General features: G+C 39.2%; 1 protein-coding gene across 1 annotated transcript in view; it reads right to left on the minus strand.

Moving 5' to 3' along the window:
- GALNTL6 (polypeptide N-acetylgalactosaminyltransferase like 6) overlaps positions 1-14,496 on the minus strand; it is a 1,391,757-nt gene that overhangs the window by 1,148,767 nt on the left and 228,494 nt on the right. The window lies entirely within an intron of this gene.

Raw genomic sequence — 14,496 nt, forward strand, 5'->3', positions numbered from 1 at the left:
CCTATGAAATTACCCAGCCCATGAAAGCTAACCACACCATATGTTCACATCAGGGTTTCATAAGAGAAGCCTGGGCTTCAAATAAAAGTCACAAAACCAAAGGCTAACTATTTTATGTGCCATATACTGTTTACAAATATTAGGACTATACCCTCAATAATAATGATATGCCAGATACTGATGGCAAAAGCTCAGCCTCTATGTACACCAGTGCCAAATTGAATCTTGAAGACAGAGTTTTGGTGAATCAAGATTGTCAGAAGTATCAACAACCTCACATATGCAGATGACACCACTCTAAAGGCAGAAACTGAATAGGAACTAGGGGCCTCTTGATGAGGGTGAAAGAGGAGAATGAAAAAGTTGGCTTAAAACTCAACATTCAAAAACTAAGGTCATGGCATCTAGTCCTATCACATCATGGCAAACAGGAGTGGGGAAAGTGGAAGCAGTGACAGATTTTATTTTATTGGGCTCCAAAATCACTTTGGACAGTGACTACAGCCATGAAGCTTAAAGACACTTGCTCCTTAGAAGGAAACCTATGACCAACCTAGACAGCATATTAAAAAGCAGATACATCACTTTGCCTACAAAAGTCCCTATAGCCAAAGCTATGGTTTTTCTGGTAGTCACGTATAGATGTGAGAGTTGAACCATAAGGAAGGCTGAGCACTGAAGAATAGTGTTTTCAAACTGTGATGTTGGAGAAGACTCTTTGAGAGACACTTGGAAAGCAAGGAGATCAAACCAGTCAGTTCTAAAGGAGATCAACCCTGAATATTCATTGGAAGGACTGATGCTGAAACTGAATTTCCAATACTTTGGCCACCTGATGCAAAGAGCAGACTCATTGGTAAAGACCCTGATGCTGGGAAAGATTGAGGGCAAGGGAAGGGGGCAATGAAGGATAGACGGTTAAATGCCATCACTGGCTCAATGGACATGAGTTTGAGCAAACTATGAGAGGCAGTAAAGGACAGAGAACCCTAGCATGCCGCAGTCCATGGGGGTCGCAAAGAGTCAGATGTGACTGAGCAGCTGAACTATAACAACTGAAAAGGATAACTTCTTTGCTTTGCCAGTCAAAATGGGGACATAGCAGGCTCTTGACTGGAAAAATATGTGCCCCAATCTGGGAGGATTTGATGAAGAATTTTCTAGCAGTAGTTCAAGGTTGCTGACAAGATTAAGGCATATGGATGGTGTCAGGTGGTAGGTCTCCTAACCTCAATGAATTTCTCTGATCCCTTTAATATTGTCTCAAGTGGTTTCTTGGCTGCTTCTCTGTTGATGAGCAACTGAGCAAATCTGCTCTTTGGGACTCAGGGAAGGACAAAGAGGCTGGAGTCCTGCCTTTAAGAAAGAGAGGATAAAAAAGGCTTCTATGCTCAGAAGCCCCACAGGGTCCTCCTCAGTTTCAATACTACCATTTTCTTTATTACAATGGAAGCTTTAAATAGTTTAAGTAGATTTCCCAACATCATATATTAAGTTTCAGAATCTCCAAAAATTATAACTTAGGATGTCTATTGTTGCAAAGCAAGCTACTCAAAATATTTAGTGACTTGAGGATAGTCTTATTATTATTATTATATTTCATTATTTGGAAATCAAAATTCGGGCAGAACACACTGGAGAAAACTTATTTTTGTCTAAAATTTCCAGTGCATCAGTTAGGATGAGTTGAAAGCCTAGGGATTAGAACAGTTGGGAGAGATGACCTCTTGCTCTCTCCACATGGTCTTTCCAAGTGGCTTTTCCAACTGTCCAGCCTTGGCTTCTTTATAATATGAGAGCTTCAGGACAGTTAAACTTCTTACCTGCAACACAGGGCTCTAAGAGGCAGAATGCCTCAATTGCCAGTCTTTGAAAGTGTAGGGGCTTTGAAACCCTGTGGGACTCCTGGGCAGAAAATCTTTCTGTGTCCCTCATTTTTTTCTTTTTTTTTTTATTATAGGCAATAGGCTTCATTCAGTTCCCATGACCTTCTCTGAGTTCCAAAGGGCAGGATCAGACCCTTGCTAAGAAGGGAAGCGAGGAGATGTCCATACAAAGGAGGATCAGTCAGTTAACAATACTGCAGCCATAGGGCTGAGTCCTGGCCCTACCTCAAGGGATACACAGAATAATACCAACAATACTGAGCTGTTTTGTAGACACTCAAACCCTCACCAGGTGGGAAAAATTAAGGTTTGGTACCCACAGGAACATGGACCACAGACTGGTTGGAACCAGAAGCTTGATGATGCTGACTCCTACTCGCCTCACCGGCAACCAATCAGAAGTATGTCCATGAGCTGATCATGCCCTTTTCTTGAAGCCATTACTATAACTCCTCACTATCCTCTCCAGATCAGGGCACACATTCTTGAGGGCATTAGCCCACTGTGGCCCCTTTCGCCTGGCAAAACAATAAAGCTCTTCTTTTCTACTTCACTGCAAACTCTTTCTCTAAGATTTGATTCAGCAGCAGTGGACAGAGAGGCCAAGCTTTCAGTAACAATTCCTTGATACTATTATCCATTTCTACAAAGTACACCTGTGGCAAGGTGCAGACATTTAAAGATGATCAGGAAATGTTTGCTCAGTACCACCTCATACCCATCAGAACAGCCATCATTACAAAGTTTACAAATAACAAGTGCTGGAGAGGGTGTAGAGAAGAAGAGAACCCTCTTACACTACTAGTAGGAGCATAAATTGGGATAGTCACTCAGAGAGCAGGGTGGAGGTTCCTCAAGAAGCTAAAAATAGAGTCACCATATGATCCAGCAATAATTCTAAGTCAGGGATTATGCTTTTGTTAATCAGAAAATAAAAACAGCCTTTGATTCATTTCAGATGCTCCATCATTCTAGATCCAGGGACTAATGCAGTTAAGGTGCCAAGCCAGAATAGTATCTCTGGAATTCCTCTAGTACTAGATTAGAAATGCCCCTGATTTACTCAAGCAGAGGCTCTCAATGAGAGGTCTTTCCGGTTCTGCTTGAAACTTCTAATTGTGACCAGGTCCTCATGCAAACATTCTCACTGACTGAATGCGTTAGAGTGGTATGTAGAGATTTTCATTAATTTAATTGATACCTCATTACCACTGAATGTTAGGAAACTCAATAGTAAGATTACTTCAAAACAAAGGTCAAACGTTGCCTTTGGCAAAGGGCAAACTCCATTTAGAGAGTAGCACCATTCTCAACTAACTATTTTCCCTCAAATTGTGATTGACAATGTTCTGATTCATACGGATGAATAAACCGAATTGAAAATGTTCCCAACTCAAGCAATCACCAACATTATGTAAAACAATGAAATGGTTTGATTAGCAATCAGAAATAGCAAACAGCCAGGTATTTGGGCTTTAATTTTTCTTTTCTTCCTCAGAACTTTAAGAATGACATTTTTTACCATTGATTTAAGTGTTTTATAAATGATTTTACAAAGAATAAATAGCAATGTTGAATCAGCAATTATGGTATGTAATCTTACTCAGCCAATTAAGAAAAGATGACACTGTAGATACTGAAATATAACTGATTCATACTGAATTACAGAATACAGTTGCAAGCCAACAGTAGACAACTTAAAAAGGCAATTAGTAGTTTAGTGACTCTGAAGTGTTAAATAATTATCGTCAAGTGGAGAAAGTACTGCAGGGTGAAAAGAGTGTGGAAAGCACAGTTGGAATCCAGTTTCTTGTCATGTCATCTGGGCAGGTCACTCACCTCCCTGGGTCCCAGCGTTGACCTGTCTAAATTACAGACGTGCTGACAATGTGCTCAGCGGCTCGGTCATGTCTGACTCTTTGTGGAACGATGGACTATAGAGTCCACCAGGCTCCTCTGTCCCTGGGATTCTCCAGGCAAAAATACTGGAGTGGACTGCCATTTCCTCGGGCAAAGGATCTTCCCAACCCAGGGATTGAACCTGCGTCTCCTGTGTCTCCTGCATTGGCAGGTGGACTCTTTACCACTGAGCCACTTGGGAAGCCCCTATATTAAAGATATTGTCACTTATATTTATGAGTTACTGTGAGGAATAACCAAAACCATGTATTCAAATAGTATTACAGTATCAATAGCTGGTTATTATTTTCACAATGAATAATAATTATTGATGTCATTGTACCATCTGAATTGATAAGAAAAACCATTTTCCTCACTTAAATATTTATTCTGAAGTAAGTAAAAGACAGCATAAGAGTGTCATGTGATCAAAACCAAAAAAAAATATTCAGCATGGTAAAGCAAAATCTGAGGAAATGAAATGAAAAGTTGTTCAGTTCCTAAGTCAACTGCAGCATGCCATGCTCCTCAGTCCTTCACTCTCCCCTTGAGTTTGCTCAAACTCACATCCATTGAGTCAGTGATGCCATCCACCCATCTCATCCTCTGTTACCCGTCTCCTCTTGAAAAATATAAATGGTAAAAATAAAAATCTACAAAAGAGTAGAACTGAGAAAAAAATGAGAACAAATATATAGATGGCAATCTGATAAAAAAATCTTTGCAAGGAGATGCCTTTGATGTTAATATAAAACATTTTCTAGGTATTTTAAATTGTTTATTACTGATGTTACATGTGTCTTTCTGTAAGTGCACTGAATTTTAGTGTTCTATTTTTTACTCTGCATTTCATCTTCTCTTCCAACATGTTGTTTCTACAAAACCAGATATCCTAGGAATCTTGACAGATACTGGGTATGTGTGTTTCTGTTACAGTGCTTCCCTGATTATAGTAGCTAAACTGCTAGTCATAGATGTATGTTATCCAAAAGACTGATATTTCTTGTTGGCTCATGTAACCAAATATATAGTTCATAAATCATTCTATCATTTAAAATCTAAGTCAAGAATTGCTGCTATCCAAAAGTCTACAAGCAATAAATGCTGGAGAGGGTGTGGAGAAAAGGGAACCCTCTTACACTGTTGGTGGGAATGCAAACTAGTACAGCCACTATGGAAAACAGTGTGGAGATTTCTTAAAAAGCTGGAAATAGAACTGCCATATGACCCAGCAATCCCACTTCTGGGCATACATACCAAGGAAACCAGATCTGAAAGAGACACGTGCACCCCAATGTTCATCGCAGCACTGTTTATAATAGCCAGGACATGGAAGCAACCCAGATGCCCATCGGCAGACGAATGGATGAGGAAGCTGTGGTACATATACACCATGGAATATTACTCAGCCACTAAAAAGAATTCATTTGAATCAGTTCTAATGAGATGGATGAAACTGGAGCCCATTATACAGAGCGAAGTAAGCCAGAAAGATAAAGACCATTACAGTATACTAACACATATATATGGACTTTAGGAAGATGGTAACGATAACCCTATATGCAAAACAGAAAAAGAGACTCAGATGTATAGAACAGACTTGTGGACTCTGGGACGAGGCGAGGGTGGGATGTTTCAAGAGAACAGCATTGAAACATGTATATTATCTAGGGTGAAACAGATCACCAGCCCAGGTTGGATGCATGAGACAAGTGCTCGGGCCTAGTGCACTGGGAAGACCCAGAGGGATCGGGTGGAGAGGGAGGTGGGAGGGGGGACTGGGATGGGGAATACATGTAAATCCATGGCTAATTCATTTCAATGTATGACAAAAACTACTGTAATGATGTAAAGTAATTAGCCTCCAACTAATAAAAATAAATGGAAAAAAAAAAAAAGAAAGACAAAAAAATAAAAAAATAAAATCTAAGCCAAGAATTGCCAAGTGACCCCATGTCACCTTCTTACTGTGATAATAAAAACTTAAAGTAACTTCATCTCAATTACATTAGTTTGAATTGTGTTCAGTTGCTTTAGTCGTTTCTGACTCTTTATGACCCCAAGGACCATAGCCCACCAGGCTTCTCTGTCTATGGGATTATCCAGGCAAGAATATTGGAGTGGGTTGTCATTTCCTCCTCCAGGGGATTTTCCTGATCCAGGAATCAAACCTGTGTCTCCTGCATCTGTTGCATTGCAGGAGGATTCTCTTCCACTGAGCTACCAGGGAAGCCAGTTTGGAATAAAGAATGTTAAAATTAGAGACACCTAAGTCATTTTCATAGAACGAATTGGCCTAAACTTCATGTCCTGATATATACCACCAATTCCATATTTACTTTAATGAAACAATTTCAGTCCCACCTGCTTCAGCAAATTTTCCATTCTTCTTTCTTCTGCATTTTTGCCTGAAAGTCTCCAGGGGCTGCTTTCACTTATCTTTCCTGAAATATTTTCTCAGCTGTACTGGGATGTACTGAGTTTTGTAGACTGCCTGTCCTGACAGCTTCCTCATGATTCACTGTTCCTGCTGGAGAAACTGGGTGGTGGGCTTCTCCCCATTATTGAGAGGGACAGAATGAGGGGCAAAATAGCTGCTTAAATATTTAACCCCACTAGGGGACTGTAAGTAGAAAATATGGGAAACCCATAAGTTGATGAATACTCGAGAAAGCAGGTTTGCTTAACCACAAAACCCAGCAGGCTTGCATGCATGTTAAAGTAGCTTCAGTTTTGAGTAACTCTCTGTGACCCCATGGACTATAGCCCACCAGGCTCCTCTGTCCATAGGATTTTTCAGGCAAGAGTACTGCAGTGGATTGCCATGTAGTTCTCCAGGGTTCATCCCCATCTAGGGATTGAACATGCGTCTCCTGCATCGGTAGGTGGATTCTGTACCACTGAGCTACCAGGGAAGTCCATACATATACATATATAACATGTATATACATATATATTATGTGTATGCATATATATATATACACATATATATGTATACATATATATATATACACATATATATGTATACATATATATATATATTGTCCATGGGGTCACAAAGAGTCAGACGCAAATGAGCACACATGCAAGGCAACTACACACACACACACACACACACACACACACATACATACATATATATGAATCATGGTGCTGTACACCAAAAATTAAAACAAGATTGTGAATCAACTACACTTCAATTTAAAAAATAATAATAATAAACAATACCATTTAAGCCCAACTAGAAAAACTGCCAGCAAAAACAAAAATCAACACTCTTGAAGCACAGAACAGAGACGTCTTACAAAACATCTTTCCCAATGGAACTCCATGATACCAGGAAAACAGGCCTGTCATGAATGCAAAGAGAAAACTCAGCAGAGAAGCACCTAGCGCCTCTCAGGCCATGACAGCATCAGTATTCCCAGATCAGCTGTCTCCTCTCCAACCTCATGTTGTGTTCCATTTCATAGCAAATGTGTCACATTTCATAGCAGAATTAGCACTTTCTGTTTCTTACTGCACTTTCATCTTTCTTGACCAATTCCCTTTTGATTATGCATGTCTGTAAAACCTCACATGGATTTATCCCTGGGAGTCGATTAGGAAACACAACAACAGGGTCCGCTGAGTGTTATGAGCTGCATGGAGATGCACCATGCACAACAACCAACAGATTTGAAAGATGCAATGTGCCCAGCTGCTGATCATGGTGAGTATCTATTATCTATAGAACAAATGATGGACTCAAGGGCTACCAGCAAAGTCTGTACTCATAGTTAATGTGTTGCAGTCACAATGGTGTGATGGGGAGGGGTGGTGTATTATTTAAGTGAACTGTGGTAATTGACAATCATGTTACAGAGTCCATGTAACTCATAGTTTCTCGAGAACTATGCAAAGCAAGTGCTGCTTGTATATATTAAACCGGCAAATAGAAGCTATAAATGCTCTTTAGCAAACTGACCTGGTGCTGGAGAAAAAGATATTTCACCGAGAAGAAAGCAAGCACTTAAAACTCTGACTAATACCAATATAAAATATCATATAAAGGGATAAGTCTGAAACAGGAAATAAAAAGCCAGAAAAAGTATGAGGATGTATTAAAAAAAAAAAAGACAGAAGATCTGAGAAAGACTGTCTGTAGATTTTTTTTAAAAAAGCAATAAAGTCATGGATGTCTTTGATGATCACTTTCAGAGACAAACTCATTTGGAGAATTGAGTAGGAGATAATGATAGGGGTGGAGCTGTGTAGCTCAGGGTTTCAAGATGATTAGAGGTTTGTTTGCTTTTTTTTGTTCAGCATAGTCTACTCCATTCTAAATGATTCGAGGATTTGAAAATCTAGAGGATAAAAAAGAGAACTACAAGCCTTCTGATTGTGAGGCAGTGAAATGCGGCCGCATTCAGAGCACAGGTAAAGCTGTGAAGTTTTTACAGCAGAACATTAGGGAAGAGGAAGATGTGGACAGTTGTTATATCTTCATGGGAGCTTGTTTTGAGTTATAGCCTGACTGTTGCCAGTTCTCCATGAAGTAGGTAGGCATGGGCATCTGTAGAAACTGATGAGAAGGAAGAGGATCAGATATTTTTGGAAAGAATGTCTAAATTGATACCACAGAGAACCAGAGAAGGCGCCACTTAGGGAAATGGATGAGGATTGCTGTGCAGTTGAGAGATTCAGTAGAATTTCTGTTCCAACCTCAGTCTGGGTTTTTGTTTTTTTTTTTTTTTTTAATCATCCTGAGCAGCTCAATACATTGGCCACCTGATGCAAAGAGCTGCTCATTGGAAAAGACCATGATGCTAGGATAGATTGAGTGCAGGAAGAGAAGGGGGCAACAGAGCATGAGATGGTTGGAAAGTGTCACTGACTAAATGGGCATGATTTTGAGCAAACTTCGGGAGATGGTGAAGGACAGGGAAGTCTGGTGTACTGCCGTCCATGGAGTCGCAAAGCGTTGAACACAACTTAGTGACTGAACCACAACACAGCAACCCATGTATTTACACAGAGAACAGAAACTCTTACATGGGTTCCTGTTTAGTCACAGTACACATACTCAAAGGTAGATAAGATGGTCTGGGATCTGAGGTCCACTTTCTCAACAAATGCTTCAAAATGAGTATTTCAGGGACTGTATGTTTTTATACATATTGATTCGTCACCGAATGCTATTAGGTAATATGCCATTCTCCAAATGTACTATTGGAACAAGCCATCATTCCATTTATTGCCTTTGCTGTTTTTGCTGCCTATTTGACTATATAGAACTTAGAGAACAAGAAGAAAAATGAATTAAAAAGGAGATTGAATTTCAATAATTCATATTCATATTATCTTTATAATAACTTTCAGCAATGACAGGTTAAAATAAAAAAATAAGAGATTATTTCAAGCCTAAAATTCAGTGAAGTAAAGATACTAATCAGTAAGAATACCCAAGTGTGAAAAAAAGAATTGAAACACCACCAGGGTAGGCATGAGAGCTGAGTTCTCACTGTAGTTTATGTTCTGACAGTTTGGGTTTTGTTGGCAAAGACTGCCTGTCTCAGAATTGACTCTACTACTTGTTAGCAGTGAAATACGGGGCAAGCTATTCGATCTGTTTCATCTACAGAAAGCATTAGCAATAGCACCTAAATTAAACCAATATGTATGTGTGCACGTATACACACATATATTTATTTATATATGCATGCTCAGTTGCTTCAGTCACGTCCAACTCTTTGCAACCCCATGGACTATAGCCTGCCAGGTTCTTCTGTCCATGCAGATTCTCCAGGCAAGAATACAGGAGTGGGTTGCCATGCCCTCCTCCAGGGGATCTTCTGGACCCAGGGATCAACCCTGTGTCTCTTATGTCTCCTGTCAATAACTATTAGATATTATTATCAATCCAAAGGTGATTTATGCTATTGGTTCTCCTAATTCATAAGATTTATGGAAGAATACAATGAGATAACAGACAAGCTAAGTCTTAAAAAGATTGCGTTTTTTTTATAATTTATTCAGTGTATTAGTAACACTGACATGTTGTGAAAATTTCATAAGCTTTTTAAGATTAAGGTCAATGAACACTAGATCACAGGTAAATTTTCATTTTATTTTTAGTGTGTGGAAAACTAACAAAACACTTGAGTACTAGAATGTAAATGCTTAGGGCTAAAGAGAGGTGTTATGATCCCCTTCTAAACTGAGGTACTTAATGTATTATTGAATTATACAAGGAAAAATAAATATAAGTACTCTACACAGATGGGCGTGATCTGCACTGTGATGATTTGTGGTCTATAGAATTTTTTAGCATACTTACTGAGCTATGTCCTTTCAAAACAGCTCCATTATTATATGTCTGGAGTTAACAAAATTTTCTGGAATACTAAGTATATATCCAAATAAGAGTAAAAACTGTCCTATTTTATAAAGAATCTATTTATATAATTTTCATAAAATATAGCTATGCACAGAATACCTCTCAAATAGGATGCACATGTGAATGACTACATGATTTTATGTGTGTGCTGGAAATCACATGTCAGATTCTTTCCTGATGAAGCCATTTCTCCAGTTGACAACTGTCAAAGCCATCTCGAAAACCCATGAATATTAAAGCACTGTTCATGGGCACATTTGGCATTTTGATGTCAAGCAAATAGAACTCATGAAATATGAAAGGAGTGCTCCATGTAGCTTTGTAGAAATGTTGCCATTAAGATGAAGTATGAGGAAATTCACACCTTCCTCTGCTGGGCATGCTCAACTGTATTTTCAACCAACTGTATTACTGTGCTTTGATAGTGTTACTTTGGATTATAGTCTCATTTTACATAGTTCTAGGTGCTTCCCAGATGGTGTTAGTGATAAAGAACCCGCCTACTGGATGCAGGAGACATAAGAGATGTGGGTTCAATCCCTGGGTCAGATTCTTTACCTTCTGAGCCACCAGATAATTAAGCATGCATAATTAAGTTGTGATTAGATTCTCAGTCTGTTTTTAATGTAATCTTGAATATACCATTTCTCAAAAGAGATTTAGTACCTTCGGCTTGTTTGTAAATCCATGAGTCTAGGAACTCATATTGGTTTGGTGAGTATGGGAGGGCTTTAAAATAAGTTAATATATCCTATCACAGAGTCTAACTTTTGAAAGAAGAGCTCACCATACAATCAAAGTGCACCAGCTGTATATTTTCCATTCTGTGTTGAGATTGCATGCTTCTGTTCATTTCCAAACTTCACACACGTATGCAAAACAGAAAGTTTCTCTTAAGGAAGAATGGGTACCAAGATCTGTTCCTGAATGGTGGTTTATTTGCCTTCTCCTATGATCTATGAGTGTGTGCTTGGTTGTGTCAGACTCTTTGCAGTCTCATAGGCTGCAGCCTGCCAGGCTCCTCTGTCCATGGATTTCCCAGGCAAGAATACTGGGGTGGGTTGCCACTCCCTTCTCCAGGGGATCTTCCGGACCTAGGGATCAAACCCAAGTCTTCTGCATCTCCTGCACTGACAGGAAGATTCTTTACCACTGTGCCACCTGGGAAGCCCTATGGTCCTAGGAAAACGCTTAAAGGAAATCAAGGTCTTGTCCAGTTCCCCAAGGTATCTGAGCAGAAAACAAGGGCTATAGGGCGGTGACCTCTCAGGTGCCAGGTGGTCAGCTGAGGACACAGTCACAGACGTGGCATTATGTAATGTGTTATATAAGTTTACCCTGTGACATATATAAGGAGATTAGATGGTCTGGAACAAATTTTTTTAGAAAGAACTCTGTCCTGACAGGGCATTAAAGCATTTTCCTTGGGCTCTAACAACATATTGGAAACACTGCTTTGGCAGCAGGATTCAAGTCATGCTGGAAAAACAGTCTTGGATTGTCCAACTGATAATCTAGTACATTTACAGTTTTTCATGGAGTTGGCAGGCCTAAACCAGTAGTGGTAAAGTCAGGAAGTTCATGGCAATCTACTCCAGTATTCCTGCCTGGAGAATCGCATGGATTCTAGAGTCCAGGGACTGTAGCCCACTGGGTCCCAAAGAGTCAGACAGGACTAATACTTTCACTTCACTTTTCAATTATTTCTTAGATCCTCCTAATTTAATTAGCAGGTGACTTGCTCTGAATTGGGAACCCTGACATTTTCCTTTGTTGGTTTAAAGGATAAATGAGCCACCGAAATCCCAAATTATAACTTCTACTCGTATCTTTATATGAAAGACAGTACCCAAGTGATGCTCAATGGTCCCCTATAAACTAGGGAAAAAAATAAGTATTGATATTTATAGAATGTCTGGCTGTTATTACAGAGTACAGGCATTTTAGTCAATGTGCTTTCAAAGGTCACACATAATGGGTGTAACTTCTAGAAACTGATAGCTACTCTCATAAATTACTGTTGTCTGGTATATTTATATGAGTGTAATAAAATTGACTTTACTTCTAAAAAATGCAAAGTAAACTGTAAGGGGAGTGATAGTCACTTTACAGAATATAAAAGTATACAAAAAAGGAGACTGAAGCAACTCGTATCTGAGTTAGAGAGAAGCTAATTTATAATAGCCACCTTACGGGAGGTCCACGTGTTAGTTGTTGGTAGTAGGCAAGCCTTTGGGCCTATATATGGTTTTGATGTGCTATAATAACAAAGCACCTTTCTAATTTCTTTGATAAACTTCTCAGATTTCTTTTAACTAGAGGAAAATTCAAGCTCTGAAGAAAATGAGGGTGATTTAATGGTAACTAAAGCCCACTGCAATATGTTATATAATATCCAAAAAATCCCTTTCTGTCAGAAGTAGTCATTGCTTTTTCACCAATCAACACCATGCATATTATAATTTAATCTATTTTTCAAATACAACACTTCCAAAAGTTTTGAACGGAGCAGGAAACACAAATGGCTTTGCTGTTGTCGCTCAGTCATTAAGTCATGTCCACTTCTTCGTGACCCCACGGACTGCAGCACACCAGGCTTCCCTGTCCTTCCCTGTCTCCCAGAGTCTCCATTCATGCCCATGGAGACTGTGATGCCATCCAATCATCTCATCCTCTGTTGCCCTCTCCTTCTCCTGCCCTCAATCTTTCCCAGGATCAGGGTCTTTCTATGAGTCAGCTTTTTGCAGCAGGTGACCTAGGTATTAGAGCTTCAGCTTCAGAATCAGTCTTTCTAATGAATATTCAGGGTTGATTTCCTTTAGGATTAACCAGTTTGATCTTCTTGAATTCCAAGGGATTCTCAAGAGCCTTCTCCACCACCACAATTCAAAAGCATTAATTCTTTCTTCTAGTCAGCATCAACTCTCACATCCACACATGACTACTGAAAAACCATAGCTTTGACTATATGGGATAAATTCCTAATTTATTATAAATCACATCATAGATCTAATACATTGGTACACTGACAATTATAGCACCTATTTTGTCTTTTTAAAACTACAAATGCAATGCTCTTATTTTAATTTCAAATTTTAGTTATAAATTGACTTTTTTTCTGGTTGTTTCTGCTTCAGCTAATATAATACATAAAACTGTATAAACCCAAAGGTTTCTTTCTACACTCATTATCAAAGTTCATTTGTAAAAACTAAGGCTTTATCCATCACTCAGTCTTGTCTGTTTTCTGTTTTCTAAATATTTTGCTCATGCACTGGTTTGTGACAGTAATATCTTTTTTTGTGTGAGTGATTCATGTGAGGAAGGGGGCAAGGCTGACCTGGACACTTCATTGGAAGAAGATGGGGCTTCTAATAGCACTGAACCATGGAAGCATAACCTTGAATGATTTAGTTCAGTATTTTGGCATCAAGAAGCTCTAATTCCATTTTCAGATAAAATAAGTCTTAAGTTATTATGTCCAATATAAACATCCATCTGTGGGGCTTTCCATATAAATTATTACTCTGAAAAGAACCAAAATTAAGACTTCAGCTTGCTCGAGTAAAATCTCATTTCCTTGAAGTACATGAGGAGCTGTATTTCAAGGAAACTGCATTCATCCTCACAGAGAGGGAGAGGATTTGAAAGCCTGGAACCCGGCCGGCCAGCCGAGGGCAGAAATCGCTGATATGAACACAGTATTAAAGGAAGGCTGGCATTCTCACAGAAATAATGCTTTTTTAATACTTTCCTGTCACTCACTGAAGATAACCTTTGACTAACTTCATGTGTTAGACTTTTATCTTTCCTGCCGCAGTGCTGTGACAAAGACTTTCATTAATTTTAGGCAGCACATTCAGAAAATTCTTTGTATGGTGCACTTCTGCTTGGAAAGAAAGAGTTAGTTGCTCAGTCGCATGTGACTCTTTGTGACCCTATAGACTGTAACCCAGCAGGCTCCTCTGTCCATGGGATTCTCCAGGCAAGAATACTGGAGTGGGTCGCCATGCCCTCCTACTGGAGATCTTCCCAGTCCAGGGATCGAACCCATGTCTCCTGCATAAAAGGCAGATTCTTTACAGTCTGAGACACCAGGGAAGTGCTGTAACAACAAACTTTTTAAAGAACACATTTCACCTTTTTCCACTAAAATTTGACCAAGTTGTTCTCCTTTGGAGTTTGATTTTAATGTCTCCCTGTAAGTATTTTTTTTTTAAGTCTTTATTGAATTTATTCTAACAGTACTTCTGTCTTATGTTTGGAGTTTTGGCTGCAAGGCATGTGGGATCTTAGTTTCTGGATCAGAGATGGAAACTGCACCCCTGCATT

Source organism: Odocoileus virginianus, chromosome 18, assembly GCF_023699985.2.
Source record: "Odocoileus virginianus isolate 20LAN1187 ecotype Illinois chromosome 18, Ovbor_1.2, whole genome shotgun sequence".
NCBI classification, from domain to species: domain Eukaryota; kingdom Metazoa; phylum Chordata; class Mammalia; order Artiodactyla; family Cervidae; genus Odocoileus; species Odocoileus virginianus.